The sequence below is a fragment of the Lemur catta genome, chromosome 16, assembly GCF_020740605.2.
Source record: "Lemur catta isolate mLemCat1 chromosome 16, mLemCat1.pri, whole genome shotgun sequence".
Taxonomy (NCBI): Eukaryota; Metazoa; Chordata; class Mammalia; order Primates; family Lemuridae; genus Lemur; species Lemur catta.
The window spans coordinates 22,289,248-22,306,275 of NC_059143.1; the positions used below are offsets into that span (position 1 = coordinate 22,289,248).

General features: G+C 36.3%; 1 pseudogene; it reads right to left on the reverse strand.

The window, feature by feature from the left end:
• Positions 1-4,435: 4,435 nt before the first annotated feature.
• LOC123621667 lies at positions 4,436-5,429 on the reverse strand (annotated as a pseudogene).
• Positions 5,430-17,028: the final 11,599 nt, after the last annotated feature.

The window sequence follows — 17,028 nt, forward strand, 5'->3', positions numbered from 1 at the left end:
CTCTAGAAATGACTGCAGATTGGTGAGAAACATTCTACTTTTTTCTGGAGTTCTTATTTAATTGATTTAGCTGAATGAACATAAACTGGAGAAGATGGTTTTAATTAAATTAATGTTGTATTCTGTGCCTACATTATACTTGATCTACATTATACAGTCATAAAAGTGAAAACAATAATATTGCAAAAGGACTACACTTATGAGCAAAATTTGGTACAATCACTTTGGAAAACTGTTTGACAGTATTGACTTAAAGTGAACAAAAGGACACGCTGTGACCAAGCTATTCTACTCCTAATCATACACCCAAAAAAATGCACACACATGTTCTTCAAGTGACATTTACAAGAATATCCATGGTAGTACTATTCATAATGGCAAAAACAACTTCAATTATCCAAGTGGAATAAATTTATTATACTCAATTGGTGAGTATAATAATCACCCCCCAAAATCTGCAAAATATAGTGTAACATGGACAGATCCTGAAAAGCATACTATTTAAAAAAACATACAGTATGATACAGTATATGCAGTATAATTCTGTTTATAAAAAGTTCAAGACCAGGAAAAACTAATCTAATCTCTTAGAAGTCAGGAAAATGGTTACCCTTGAGTGGGTGTGGGGCAGAGTATTTGGAAGTGAACATGAAGGTAACTTCTCAGATGCCAGCAATGGTGTTTCTTAACATGGGTTCTGTCTCCCTGGATGTGTTTACTCAATAAAAATTGAACAAGCTATACACTCAAGATTTTTGTCTTTTTATGTATGTATAAATATGCATATTCAAATGCACATTATGTGAGTTCCTTCAGGAGAGTTACTCTGAATTTCTAGCTTTCTGCTTAACAAGTTCCTATATAAAATATGCATGTGACAGATTTTCTCTCTTGCACAGCAAAGCAGGCCCTGAGAGAAATCTTCCCCTATGATAGATTACGTGTTTGTTTGCTTCAACCTAGCATCTACACACAATAACACAACGTGATACTGTACATAAATGAGAAATTGCCCCAGGGTATATACCTAAGGAGACCTGATGTCAACTGAGAGGGGATTTTGACACTAAGGAGACATAATATACTAAAATAACAAATGTGTCCTTGTGATAATACTCCAGGAAGTATTCAGGAGCAGGTGACATTGAGGAGGTCACATTTCGCAAGAAAGAGCCAGCAGTGTGAAGCACTTGGGGGCCACAGCTTTCTTTGACAAGAAGAAACAGGAAATGCCAAGCCCCTGAGGTGAGGATGAACGTGGAACTTATGAAAAATAGAACAAGGCCTGGTTGTTGGCTGCGGTGGGGACAAGGAGAAATGACAGAGATGGTCAGATGAGCAAGCGGTGAGCAGGTGATTCAGGTCAAGGCAGGTAAGGAAAATGGATTTTAGTGCAATGCAGAAGCCATCGGAAGGTTAAAACAGGTCAGTGACATGATCTAATCAGCATTTTTAGAAGTTCATTTTGTCTCCTGTATAGAAAACGGATTGTACAGGAGGAAGAGTGGAAGCAGAAAACCTGTTACAAGGTTATAGCTGTAGTCCCAGTGAGAGGTAAGGGTAGCTTAGAGTTGATGGGATGCCCTGAAGTTTTGTATGCAAGGGTGATGGACATACAAGAAACAAATGTTTTGGGGCTCAGCAAGTCAAAGGATGGTAGTTCCACTCAATGAGAAAATTTGGAAAGGTTAAGATCAATTGAAAGGATGCAGATATTGCATTTAGTACAAAGTGTGGAAATGCTTAATTAATGTGAGTTTTTGCTTTTATCGCTATTGGATTGTCCATATTGATAGACTATAAAACCTTAAAATAAAACTCAGTCTGTACACTTGACAATGGTAGCTATAGAACATCCCTTGTACGATTCCTCAACAACAGCATTTATACTTAAAGGAGACTCTGAAATAAGCCTCCGTGTTACAGGTATCATCAATACTAAAAAATTTACATCAACTTTATTTCTAAAGCCAGAGTGTCCTGAAATCTCCTCTTATGAATATGAAATCTCTTTTAAATTGTTCTATAGTGAAGTAGAAATATTATTTATAACCAAAATTGGCAGTAGTCACTTGCACCATCTCAGGGAAATGATACAGCTCTTAAGAGTTGAAAATACAGCTCTCTATTCCACAAATGCCAAAACTGCTTCCATTTCTTCTGTGCTGCTAAACGGTAGACTCTGAAGTAGATTATTTATCTGTTAAGAACAGCACGTTTGTGAGGGTTTTTTTTTAATGACAAGGTAGAATCAGAAGGAGTAGAGAACTAAACTTTGGACATTAGAGCAATGAATTTGAGTTTTCAAGAAGATTCAAATCTTTATGAAGGCTTATGAATGTGGGGTCGTGGACAAGACCTCAGGATCAGGAGACAGAAAAAGGGTCCAGCCATAGAAATACCAGTCTCCATCACAACCACCAGAAATAAACCCTTATGTAGTAAAGGCCACAGACACAAATGTTTTGCATGAAAAATTTTATTTAATTTGTTTTTTTTTAAGATGAGAATATAATTTAAAAAAATAGGTTTGGTTAACAGAAAGCAGAGCGGACAAAGCGAATGAGGAGGCAGCAGATTACTTAGAGGATAAGTAATAAAATGTGGTAATTTCAAATACACACACATACACATTTAATTAAAATTCAACAGTAACTGTAGCAATTGTTTATTACTTACATCAATAAAAAGTATTTTTCAGACAGGAGATTTTATCATTAGCATTATTTAGAATTGCTAACATGTGGTGATTATTAAAAAATGTCCATTTTGAGTTGTTTTATTATTGTTTTTAAATTATCTAAAGACAATGCCTGCACTGGGGGTGGACTTCATCTACTTCCTAACCCTACATATGCCACTGTGAGGAAAAAATATTCAGACAAAAATGGGCTACTAAAAATATTATACATATATAAACATATAGATATATATACATGTACATACATATACACATACACATATAATGTGTGTACATATATATCTCAAGGGGCAAGTGACCTCAGCAGACATCTGTGTTATAGTTAGAACATATTAAATGTAAAAGACTAACGTATCATAATATCAATAATTTCTAAGAGCTGAAAAATACAATCCTGCCAATATAAATATTATACTTTTTTTACAACAAAATTAGTCACTTTTATTTAAAAGAAACATTACAAATAATTGTGCAAAATTAAACTTCATGATTAAATACACATAAAAGTAACATACATATTTTCCATCAAAATCCACATACAAAGTTAGTTGATTACATGACAGTAAAAGAACTGGCAAAACAGAGAACTTGCTGCCTTGCAGATTTTAAACGTTTGCAACCTAAAATCAAAACCATAAAAATTAAGTTGCTTTAAAGGGAATTTAAGAAAATTAAATGTATACTTTCAGTAGTTGAGAATGTCGAACCCATAACCTACTTTAGTTACCAAATGCTAAAAAGAAAGTTCTGTGCCTTTCATTTCCAAAATGTTAGTGTATAGCTATTCTTATACATGTTGGGGACAGAAGATGGTGAGAAAGGGAAGTGATGACAGGCTGGCTGAGGCATTTCCCGCCACACTGTCAGCAACTGCCAGAGGACGCTCTTGGGCACTGCTTTGTGGAAATGTCCCACTAAATTAAGTGGCGTTTTCTTTTATGACTACTTTTTAAAGTCTATGCATGACTTCGCTCCCTACACGTAGCAGGGAAACTCAGTTTTAATCCAGAATTTAACCAAGAGACCCAGCCCCACACCCCTCAAGCCCAAGCACTGGCTGCTCTGCTTCCTGGGTGGGTCTGGTGTTGGCTGCACTCTAGTGGCTCCAACAGGGAGAGTGGGACGCCCCCACGTGGGCACAGATAACCATGTCACAGGCAGAGAAGAGCATGGGACTGGGCTAAGCAAGGGGAAACATCCACACTGTGTTCTGTTAACAGGGCTATGTCATTATTTTCCATGTTCAGATGGGAGAAGGAATTCCTTTCTCCTTTTCTAAGGCAAGCTGCTGGTGTTCTATTTAAACCTGCTTATAACGTAAGAACCACATTTACGCACTTGCTCATTTCCCTACTGTAGACGCAGTAAAAATGGTGGGATCTGTTGCAAAACCAAACCTCGATGAGTCCATCCTCTCAACCCAGCCCCCAGGTCTGCCGTAAGTGTGCAGGTGCAGTGGAGCCACTGAAGCCAACGCCGCAGGTGAGCAAATGGGTGACAGCCGGTGGTTGGCGCGAGTGCTGAGCACCTATGGTGGCTCGATGACAATTCTCTCTGTAATACTGGAAATGGAAAGTCTTTCTAAGAAAAGCAGACAACCATGTACGGCTTCCAGACCAAGGTCCCTGCGAGCCCCTCCGGCCTGTGGCCTATGAGACTCACAGAGTGTGGGCACCAGCCCCAAGAGTCTGAGGGGTGACAGCCAGCGGTGCTGTTGCGCTCACTGGTAATGAGTCACAGCTTGTCGTTGGCCATTTCCAGGAACTATGCATAGACATCCCGATGCACTCCCCCTTGGGATGAAAGAGGAATTTGTCGTAGCTGCCCTCTGCACAGATATCAGTGACAACAACGTTGGGCCCTGTTCCAAAGGCACAAACGCACAGAGAACCTGAGGTAACCCGAAAGTTGGAAAAACTCCATTTGGAACTGAAGCATTTTGGAAAGTAACTGGCTGACGCCAAGCTAGACCGGATATTCCTTTTAGGATCTTCGGCTGCAAAAATGTGCCCTGTGCCGTGATCGCTGAGGCGATCCCTCAGAGGAGGGAAGCATCCTGATTGAAGTTAATGCAGTAAATATTAGCTGCTTGACATCCTCTTCGTAGTTCCTGGATTAAATGCCCTGATGAAGGATCAAATATTCTCGTAAGGGTCCCTTTTTCAGCAGCGGTTGCAAGTCTTGTTCCCTGCGGGTTGAGTGCAACGCAGTTCAGGACGCCCTCGTGGGGAGGAATGTCCACAGGTGGCTTCTCTGTGCTGGCCAGGACCACGGCTGCACGTGGCCTGTGTGTGCCAGCGAAGGCCAGGAGGGAATTGTTACTACCGGGACACTGGACACAGAGGCCTTTAGGGTTATAACAGGTTTCAAAGACATGCAGCTGATGGGGATCGTGTGTGAACCTAAACACCTTCATATGGAGTCCAACACAACCGCAATTCTATCTCGCCGCGATTTGACTGCCTTGACTTCAGCAGAAAATTCTATTTCAGTAACAGTGTTCCTTTTCAGGTAGTCCCAAATCATCCCTTCCTTGGGAGGGTATTTCAGCTTCTTACCATCAACAACTAAAGATAAATAGTTGCAGCGAAATAACATTTTAACATGGCCAACTCCTCCTTCTAGAAATTTGTTTTACATTATAAGATTTCACTCGAAACAGTATTTCTGCTTGCTTCTCTTTTTCTTTTAGTGGATCTGTGTTACAGACTCGGAATGCATTTTCCATCCCTCGTGGGAAAGCAGGGTGCTCTGGTCTCGTGGGGCCCGGGCTGAGGCCGCTGCAGCCAGAGGTCTAAAAATTGTTCTTATAGGGTAAATTTTACCATTTTTACAGAAGATTTTGCCTTTCAAAATGTAAACTAATACTACATGCAGTATTCAAAAGTATGAAGTTTGAATTTTGTACCCAGTATCAGACTCCATGTTAAGATAGTGATTTCCCATGATATTTATATAAAATGAATGTAATAAAATTTTTCATTATGCATTATGGAAATTAAAATGAAAATAGAAGATGATACCCTATGTATAAAAAAACTTAATTTCTCATAAGTCTGAAAATCTCATTTTTAATAAAGAATAATGATACCTAAGTACAAACTTCCTAAACTTCAAAATGTTCTCTTGCATTCCTTGTGTAATCATATAAAAGATGTACACACAAAAAAGGTCATGAGTTAAAGTGAAGAATTTGCTTGAAATTTAGCTTTAATGTCAGCTATCTCTGTAAAATGACTCTTTTCTTTATGTGAGCAGAACTTTCAATTTATCACACAAGCAGAAAACTTTCTGGAAGTTTCTTCTCATGTGGACAACAAGTTTCCCCATGAGAGCCTACTGTAGTTATTCTGTGCTGGTATTTACAGGCTCCTCATAATTGGGAGAAGAAGAAAAAACCTGGAAATCTGGATTGATACAGTTGAGAGGAAAGCACTTGGAAGTGGTTGAGATATTTTTATCTTAGCCATGCACAGCTAAGAAATATTTGATTCAAACTTTATTTGGCCCATGAAAAAGAAGTATCAGACTGGATCCAGATTGTTAATGTATTGCATTAAGGATTAAGTACTTTTTAAAACCCCAGCTTTGGTTAGTTTCTTGGCACTCAGCATTAACAAAAGCTATCATTTTGCAGAGAAGCTTCTAAAGGAGCAATTTGCCCATGACTGATTCTTGGTGTCCTGAATAGCTATCTCAAAGAGGTGTTTGGTGCCCAAGCTTGCAACTGCTGCTGCTTTTTGTGGATCCACCTGCTGCTTTAGTCTCTTCTGGGTCCTCTGGTCCCAGGTGGTTACCTGTTGCTCTGATGTAAAAGAATGTTGTTTCTACACAATTTGGTGGGTATAGACCTTTCAGTTTACAAACATTCTTAAGTTGCCATTCTTTGGTGGCTTTGGTTTTCTACTGGCCTGCTTAGAGTGAATGAAATTCATTCCCCCACTGTGTGCCCAGTGAAGGAGCAGGAATCCTGCCTCCTTTCAGCTTCAACTACAGCTAACCTAGTAGACTCATCCTGCAATTCATTATGTGAATCCTAATGGATTGAATTTTTTGCATGATCTTGGAAATATTGCATATCCTTGAACATAACATGTCATGTCATTGGGCCTCAAATGACTCACTAGTATAATGGAAGAGGTCAGGAAGTGGACATATTAATGTGCTATTCTAAGTGTGAAAAATGAAATAAATCATTACTGTATTTGGTAAGTCAGTCATTCAGAAAGAACGAGAAGGCAATGTATTACTCACACATTCATTCATCCACTCCTTAGAATATAAGCTCCATGCAAACAGGAGACTTTCCTTTCCTCTCTCTAACTCCAGTACCAGAAATTGTGTCCAGTACCTATGCTTATATTCAGAAGACACAAAGATGCATTAAAAGAAATAAAACACAATAATAAAATAAAATGACAACATTGTCCCGTTAAGGAACTCACTACTCCGTAAGTGCTTTAGCTGTGTTACAGTGCAAAAAGCTTTGAAAAAAAAAAAAAATCTCAAGAAACCAGAGTTCCTCCTTCAACTTTGAAGCCTACTTAGTATATGATCTTTGGCATCATTTAGCTTCTAGGTGCCTCAGTTTATTCATCTGGAAATGGAATAACATGAACTACACAAGAGTAATGTACTTATATCAGCCATGTATAAGAGAAAACTCAAGTAAGTGACAGAGATTTTATTTTCTTCATGCAATGAAAATTCCATGTAAATAAATAGAGTATTTATTTTCTTCAAGTAATGAAAATTCATGGTTAGCAATGTAGGGCATACTTCACAGCTCCATGATACCATCTGGAACCTAGTTTCTTCCTGTTTCCCTGTTTCCCTGACCCTAGCATGTTCTTCTCACTTTATGGTTGCAGACAGCTTTTGGAACTCCAGTATCACAATGATGGCCCAGGCAGAAAAGGAAGTTGAACTTCCTTTTAAGAAAGGCTGAGTTGGCTTCCTTTTAAGGAGTTAGACACCTGCTATATTTTCTCTTAGATCTCAATAGCCAAAACCATTGCATATCACATGTTCACGAGGAATGCCAGGAAATTTATTTTTTTCAATGTAGTCAATTGTTTATCCAACAAAATCATAGCTCTCCTAGTAAGGAGGTAGGAAGGAATAAACACTGAGTGAGAAACTACATGTTTTAGTCATAAGTGTAAATGTGCTTATTTATATAATATACATTCGTTGCGTGGGCATTTAGGGTTAAATATTTTGCTGTAGTTGAGATGGACAGAAAGGAGAGTTCAGCAATGGATAAATTTCTGCTCCCAATATCTTGAAATGAGAGATAACAAAATAATATTATAAATCTTGTTCCATCAACATGGGCAAAAATCTAAGAAAAAACTTGGTGCAGAAGTCACAAGGCTAGCCGGAATTCAAGGGATGGGGAAGGTGACCCTACCTCTTGATTGGAAGAGCATTGCTGGAACTGCTACGACCATCTTTGAAAACAATGTTGCACATTTCATAAGGCCATGGATGCTATTTTGCTAGGCTGAGTAGTGAAATATCTACCTGATATGTCTACCCGCTTTACCACTGTTAAAATTCTCTAAAGTAGGGACTCTCTGGTAAATAGTACACTGATACTTTTCTAATTTTAAACTATCTACGTACATTTTTTCTGGGTAGTTGCCCCCGTGAAAAGCATAACATTTTCTACCATTTGTTCCAACACTAAATTGTACCCTCTGATGCAGTTTAGTGCACCACAAATTGGGCATCTTGGTTACGACAGTTAATATTTTCTGAGTTCCCTCATATTTAAAATTAGAATACTATCTTCCTTATTGATAACAAAGTATCTGTATCAGATGAAATAATGAATATTAAAGTTCTTCACAAACTGCAAATTACTGTACAAAAATGAACTGTTACTATGAATATACTTAGTTTTGGCTCATCTTGGACCTGCTCTATCAACATTGCTCTTTTTCCTAAAGAAATTCTTTGCTAAAACTTTATGCCACTTAATAATGACACACCATATTCTTATGGCGTGGCAACCCTTTCTAATTAAAATAAAAGTAAAAAAGATTAAATAGAGAAATAACTATTTCCTCCTGAAAATTCTCCCCTAATTTGCCACCCTACTTAGTACTCTCACATCTCACGGCACTAACCAGTCTGAATTCCAAAGTATATTTAACATTATTTATTCATTTCTATAATTTATGTTATTTGTTTTTTACATATAGCCTTATTCAAATAATTTATTTATAGGCAATTCAGTGTTAGTTGTAATGAAGGGAAGTAGTCCATTGGTAATCTAAAAGTGTGTTAAGGGCAGTTTATATTTGGTTTTAGAATACATTTTTTTCAGAGGATTTGCTTTCTTAATTATATTTTTTTATTGCTAGATTTATACTTCATTTGCATTACTTGGGCAGGAAGCAGGAGTTACTGAGGAGAATTCTGAGTACAGAGAGAAGATGGTTTGGATGTAAACAAAACTCCATCATGGCGAAGTCACACAATTTTAAAATATGCTGATCATTGAGCATTGATCACATAACACATTTGCTTTTGTTCATTCCATTTCTTCACCATATTATAAAGTTCTTGTGTAAAGGGACCAACTGCATACAAATTTGATAAATAAATGAAATGTACTGTACTGAGCCCTTGGTATGAATATGATCAATAACTCTTAGTGGCAAGGATATAGTTACCAAATTTTGAGGCTGACCCAAAAGCTACTAAGTTGATATGAATTTATTATGTATTTTATCTTTTCTCTTCTGAAATAAATGTGTGTATCTGTGTGTGTCTATGTGGAGAGAGACAGAGAAAGAAACAGAAAGAGAAAGGGAAATAGAACTACAGTGATGAACAGAAAAATGAAAGAAAATGGTGTTCCATCTGATTTTTCTTTTATGCCAAAATTCACAATAGCATAAAGAAAGGTTTCATGGGGAAAAAACAATACAATAAATATTTTTAACTTATATTTCATAAACGTAAAGTGATTTCAGAGGTTACCTCAATTAATGTAATATAATATTTATTGCTTTTATTTAATTTAAAGCAGCATATTCACTAGCTGTCTCTTAGCTAGGCTCATCTATAAACTATTAATGATTTAATTTGCATTTCCATCAAGAAGAAAAAGAAAACATGGTTATTGCATAGTTCTCTTTTTCTCCAGACACTAAGTCATTATTTAATTAAGTAATGTTTATAGTTTTACATACCACATTTCCATTTTTATCTGGGTGCTATATTTGAGTAAACATATATTTAATTTATCATCTCATACGTTTTTAATCTAGGCATATGCAGACCATTAGCTTTTTTATATTGCCATGTTTTCTTTAAATTTTTTAACTCACAGATAATGGTTTTATTTTTTCTTTGAAAATAATGTTGTTAATAAGTTAGAGACAAAAAGAAAACCAAAATATTCTGCACAGCTTTTCAGTAACCTTGTTCGCAGATTTCATATTTTAGAGTAATTGCATTTTTACTATATACTGTGTGGTATTTCCAATTACTTTTTTTAAATACAGGCTTGATTTTTCCACTGCATGTCTGCTTCTAAGAGCTATGTAAGTATTTAACCATGTTTTGAAAACTCTACAAACTCCTCATTAAAGCTTAAGCTAAGATAACATAAAAGAACATTATTAAAATGGAAGAAATTGATATAATATGTAAACTCGGGAGACGGTGATCATTATCTACAATTATATAAAGAATTGTTTTCAGGAAACCAGGCAGAAACAGAAGTATAAAATTGCAAAAATGAAAATCGATTTTGAATATTAGGGAAACTATATGAAAGTCTTTAAACTCTATGATGCCATTCTGAACTAGGTAAAATAACTCCCTTGTGTAGAATAGCGTATTGGATTCTTTAAAGAACATTAAAGCAAAGTGCCAGGGGAAAGAAAAAGTCTATGTCTATCTCTATATATCTATTAATATATAATCTATACACTATATCTATATTGCACGTGTTTAAAAAAAAAGTAGGAAAACTTACCAACACTTTATCAGACTGGGGATGTCTCACCAACATAGGTTCACTCTTTATACCATTTTTGTCCTCACTATGGTAGAAGGAATTCTCCAAACTTACCTCCTTCCAAACAAACAAACAAACCTGAACAAGGTCAGGGGACCAGACATTAGAGCTTCAGTATAGTTGGAACACCCAGAATCTGGACCTGGTGATAATGCTGAGAAGCTGAGAGGCAGAGAACCAAATACAAAGCAGAAGAATGTTGAGCAGACAAGCTGGGGGCTGGCCTGAGTCTAGATGCCCTTAGTCACATGACCACAGGAAAAGTAGGAAGGTGAGGAAGTGAACCTAAGACACATCCTCTGAGTCAGAATCTTTGAAAGGTGCAGTTATCAGACAGGCAAAAACTATATCTGTAAGAAACTTTGTCCAAGATACCTGTAGGATTAAAGTCACAGAGACTACTAAACAGACTAAAAACCTATCCTCTGCAATGATAAACAGCAGACAAACATACAAAGATTGGGAAACAAGGACTAAAGATTTGAGAATGTCTGATACAAAGTGTTGGACAGCAATGTAGAAAATTCAAGAACATGAAAAAATTCAATTGTAAGGTAGGCAAAGAACAAAAAGCCATGAAGAATTATTTGCAGATATGAAAAATAAATTAAATTTCTAGAAATGAAAGATAACTGCTGAAATAAAAACATATTTAAGTGGACAGATTAACACATTGACTGCTACACAAAACAAACAGAAACTTTTCCTTGGGGACACAATGTTTTATTATGAAAATAGAATAAAAACTTTGAGTATAATTTAAAGGTGAACATAAATAGAAAAACAAAATGTATTGACTTCTATTCATTTAATCCATGTTTTTAGAATTAAATTGTCAATATTAATTGTAACAATAAACTAGAGTAAGTTAAATGTAACTCTAATGGCAGTTAATGTGTTAAATGGCAGATTAGATGCATTTGAAGAGAGAATTTATGAACTGGAAAACATATGCAAAAAATTACTTTGAAAGTAATAAGGAAAAATTAGGAAGTGGAAAACAAGAAAGAGAAAACAAGAGACATGTGGGCTAGAAGGAAAATTCCTAACATATCTGGTTGCAATTCCAGGTGTAAGTATTAGACAGACTGTTGAAGAGCCAATATTTAAAATAATTATGGCAGCAAATTTTCCAGGTATACAAACATAGATTTTCAAATCCAATGCATCACAATCAGCATAAATTTTTAAAAAGATAAGACACATTAATAAAACTAAAAAAAAAAAAATCAAAGACAAAGATCTTGAATAGAAAGAGAAAGGAAAAAGAGTGCCTATAATAGAATGTCTGTTAGAAGGACCAAAGCATGGTCAATAGCCAGTACGAAAGCCAGAAAACATGTAATGTTACATTTAAAGAATTGAGAGCAGGCCGGGTGCGGTGGCTCATGCCTGTAATCCTAGCACTCTGGGAGGCCGAGGCGGGTGGATCTCTCGAGGTCAGGAGTTCGAGACCAGCCTGAGCAAGAGCAAGACCCCGTCTCTACTAAAACCAGAAGGAAATTATCTGTTCAACTAAAATATATAGAGAAAAAATTAGCCGGGCATGGTGGTGCATGCCTGTAGTCCCAGCTACTCGGGAGCCTGAGGCAGTAGGATCGCTTAAGCCCAGGAGTTTGAGGTTGCTGTGAGCTAGCCTGACACCATGACACTCACTCTAGCCAGGGCAATAAAGCGACATTCTGTCTCAAAAAAAAAAAAAAAAGAATTGAGAGCTATCACTAGGAATTAGTACTGGGAGTATATTATGTTATAGCATTATGATACTTTTTGTATATAATTCCATATTAATCACACCTAACAACATATTATATAGGATTACATATGAATAGATAAAACCACATATATGTGCAATATATGTATTAATCCATGTGTGTATATGTATATAGCAAGGGAATGGTTAACACACTGTATTCTGAAATATGGTTACCATAAAAGGAGAGGAAGTAGGAGAATAGGATAAGACAGAAGTACACCCGTAAATGTAAATTACAGGCAGTGTTGCATTTTTGATATGTGTAGTGGATCATGGGTTTACACTGTACCATACACAATAAAAAAGTGAAAGCAAGCAAGCACAGACCAAGACGATAGTGCATCATGAACTAAGGATAGGTTAAAATAAAATCCAAACAAAAAATAATCTCCCCAGATAAGTAATTGAACAAAAGAAATAGATAACATGAGACAAAAATATTCACGTAAAATTATCATTTAACTGCTAATAATAAACTTTAAAAGGTTGCAAAAGGAAACCAGCTATTGAGTCCAAGGAAGTACTATGTGAATAGTCCTTCTCGTCAATGTCAATTGCTTTTCTTCCCTCAGGGTTGAGAATGAAAGGCAGCCACTGAATAATTTTCTAGGATCATGGACTCTCAATCTCTTTCCTATTGCACATGGGAAGATACTTGTCATCAAAATACATGGTTACTAATCTACTTCAAGTGGTTCTACACAGGCTGAACAGAAATAGGACGCTGTTGCTATTCCAGCGTGAAAGAAGCCTGGAAGCTACCACGCTGTCCCAATAACAAATAAAAAGCTGAACAACCTGAAAAAATTAACAGCTTCTCTTAGATCCGTAAGAGAAGTGAGGTCACAGGGCAAACTTCTCTCAAAATTGAAGAGATTGACCAGTGAATACAGAGAATCACAATTTACTGGAGCAGAAATCTCAGTGCCTAGGTAAGAAAACTAGAGCTGTAATTGTCAAATTGCTGGAGGCTCAATGTGGACAAGTCCCCGAGATAAAAACTCCAGGGGATCCGGTCAGAGGGCACCCCACACTTTCGTGGTTTACCCTCCGGAGCTCTACTAAGTACTCATGGTGACTACTGGAGAAAAATCTCATGCTTTTGGCAGGAGAAGGGAAAATTAATTATCTTTAAACACACCAGAGAATTCTGTTCTTAACAAAATGTGCCCTCAGAAGAAACTATTTAACCAGAGCCTTACCTGCTGGGGTTTTATCAGAGCCCAAGTGACCTGGGGGAAGACAAATATACAGCTACAGCTCCTTATAGCCTTCAATGGGAGAAAAGGGAAATACTCAACTCAAGCCCTCTCTAGTTACTGGGTCCCACCTAAGGGGAAGGGAGGGGAGAACTGAGGAGCAGGTGTAACTTTACAGTCCAGAGGCACAGGCTCATTTAAAGACTGTGATGTAATTAGAGGACTACAGAATTCTTCCTCTCTCCTCATATCTTACTAGTCATTATTAAAGGTCTATTTATAGCAGTTCCTTTTATCCCGTAAATGATGCCCAGCTATGAAGAAAAAATTACAAGACATACTAAAATACAGTTTAAATAGGCAGAGCAAACATCAGAACCACACTCAGATACGGCAGGGATGGTAGAGTTATCAGATGGGATTTTAAAACAACAGTGATTAACATACTAAGGACTCTAATGGAGAATAATATGGAGAAAAATAATAAAGACATATTCCATCTTTGTGGTAGACTTGATATTGTCAAGACGTCAGTTCTTCCCAACTTTGTAGATTCAATGCAATCTTAATCAAAACCCCAGCAAGTTATTTTGTGAATATCAACAAATTGGTTACCAAGTTTATACAGAGAGACAGAAGACCCAGAATATCTGACACAATATTGATGGAGAAGACCAAAGTTGGGGGACTAACACTACCTAAAAGCAAGACTTAAAGCTACAGTAATCAAGATGATAGTATTGGTGAAAGAATAGATAAGAATAGACAAATAAATCAATGGAACAAAATAGAGATACCAGAAATAGATCTACTTTAATATAATCAACTGATCTTTGACAAAGGAGCAAAAGCAATACAATGGAAAAAAGATAATATTTTCAACAAATGGTGCTGGGAAAGCTAAACATCCACATGTATAAAAAAGGAATCTAGCTCCTTAGTACAATATTTAGCCAAAGGAGTTGAAAATTTGTCTCTACACAAAAACCTGCACATAGATATTTGTAGCAGCTCTATTCAAAATTGCCAAAACTTGGAAGCTGTTCTTCAGTAGGTGAATGGGTAAACTGTCATATCCAGACAATGGAATAGTATTCAGTAATAAAAGGAAATGAGGTATCAAGCCATGATAAGACATGGAGGAAACTTAGATGCATCTTACTAAGTGAAAGAAGCTAATTTTCAAAAACTACATACTGTATGATTCCAAATATATGTCATTCTGTAAAAAGCAAAACACGGGGATAGTAAAACATCAGTGGTTGCCAGGGTTTGAGGGGGGAGGGATGAATAGGCAGAGCACAGGGGACTTTTATGGCAGTGAAACTACTCTGTATGATACTATGATGGTGAATAATGATGAATACAAGTCATTATACATTTATATCAAACCCATGGAACATAAAACATCGAGTGAACCCTAATGTGAGCTATGGAGTGATAATGATGTGCCAATGTAGGTCCATCAATTGTAACAAATGTAGCACTGTGGTGGAAGTGGGGGATGTTGATAATGGGGAAGGCTGTGCCTGTGTGGTGGCAGAGGGTATATAGAAAATCTGTACTTTTCACTCAATTTTGCTGTGATTCTAAAACTGCTCTAAAACATGTCTATTAAAAAACAAGAAATAAAGAAATAAGGTGAATTTGAAATGCTGCATTAAGTGAAGGAGTGGTAATATAAAGAAAATATCTGAATGGCAATATTAAAGTACCTGGAAATAAATGACTCAGGATGACATTGTCTATGAAAGTTCTCTCATTTTATTTTTTAAGTTATCAAGTGACATTATTTCAGGAATACAATGCAACTGGAACTATTGTCTCTATTAGTTCTACATTAGCTAATGTTGTTCCGATCATTAGGAGTCCCTTTTGTTCACCTTGGCCTTCTAGAATGAGACAGAGAAGAAACACTGATTTGGATCACAAAAACTTGCCAAGATTTGTTGATTCTGTGATGACTGCTAACATAATAACAATAATGCTATGGATAAACTCAGCCAAGCTCAAAGGGTATACTTTTGACCAAAATTTGCACTAGCCAAATACATACATTTTCAATTTGTTTTTTATTATAAAAATTATGGCCTTTTGAAGAATTGGATGGTTTTTTTTCCCACACATGAAGCAAAGAAATGTATTAAACATGGAGTACAGAAAGTATAGTACACTCTCAAAGATGGTAGAGAGCGGACTGCTAAAAGAGGGAACAGTGCCACCTTAGGGTTGGATCTATCTTTTTTTTTCCTTCATTTTTTTTTTTATTTCAGCGTATTATGGGGGTACAAATGTTTAGGTTACATATATTGCCTTTGCCCCACCTGAGAACACACTTGAAGTTCTGAAGAATTGTTTATACTCCATCTGTTTACAAATACTTTTTAAAATCTGGGTTCTGTTTTTTAAAATTTATTTTTAAATTTTGTTAAGAACGCTTAACATGAGATATACCCTCTTAACAGATTTTCACGTGTTTAGTACAGTATTGTTATCTATAGGCACAATGCTGTACATCATATCTCCTGCACTAATTCATATTGCATAATTGAAATTTTATACATGTTGATTGACAACTCCCTATCTCTCCCTCTCCACTGCCTGGCAACCACCATTCCATTCTTTGCTTCTCTGACTATTGCAGATACTTTCCATAAGTAGAATCATACAGTATTTACCTTGCTGTGACTAGCTTATCTTACTTAGCATCATGGCTTCCAGGTTTACCTATATTGTCACATATTACAGAATCTGCTTCTTTTTATGAGGCTGGATATTATTCCATTGTGTGTGTGTGTATATATACATACACATATATATATACCACTTTTTTCTTTATTCATTCATCTGACTATGGATATTTTGATTTACTATTGTAAATAGTACTACAATAAACATGGGAGTGGTAGTATAATTTGAAATACTGATTTCAATTATTTTGGATAAATACCCAGAAGTGGGATTGCTGGATAACATGGTAGTTCTATTTTTAATTTTTTGAGGCTCTCCATATTGTTTCATGGCAGCTACACCATTTTGCATTCCCACCAACAGTGGGCTTCCAACTAGATTCCAATTTTTCTACATCCTTGCCAACATTGGTTTGTTGTTGTTTTGATAATAACCATCATAACAGATGGGAGGTGATATCTCATTGTTATTTTGAGTTGCATTTCCCTGATGATTAGTGATGTTCAGCATCTCTTCACATACCTGTTGGCCAAGTATATATCGTCTTCAGAAAAACATCTATTCCACTCTTTAGTTCATCTTTTAATTGGGTTATTGGCATCTTGCTAATAAATGATAGAGGCTCTTATACATTTTGGATAGT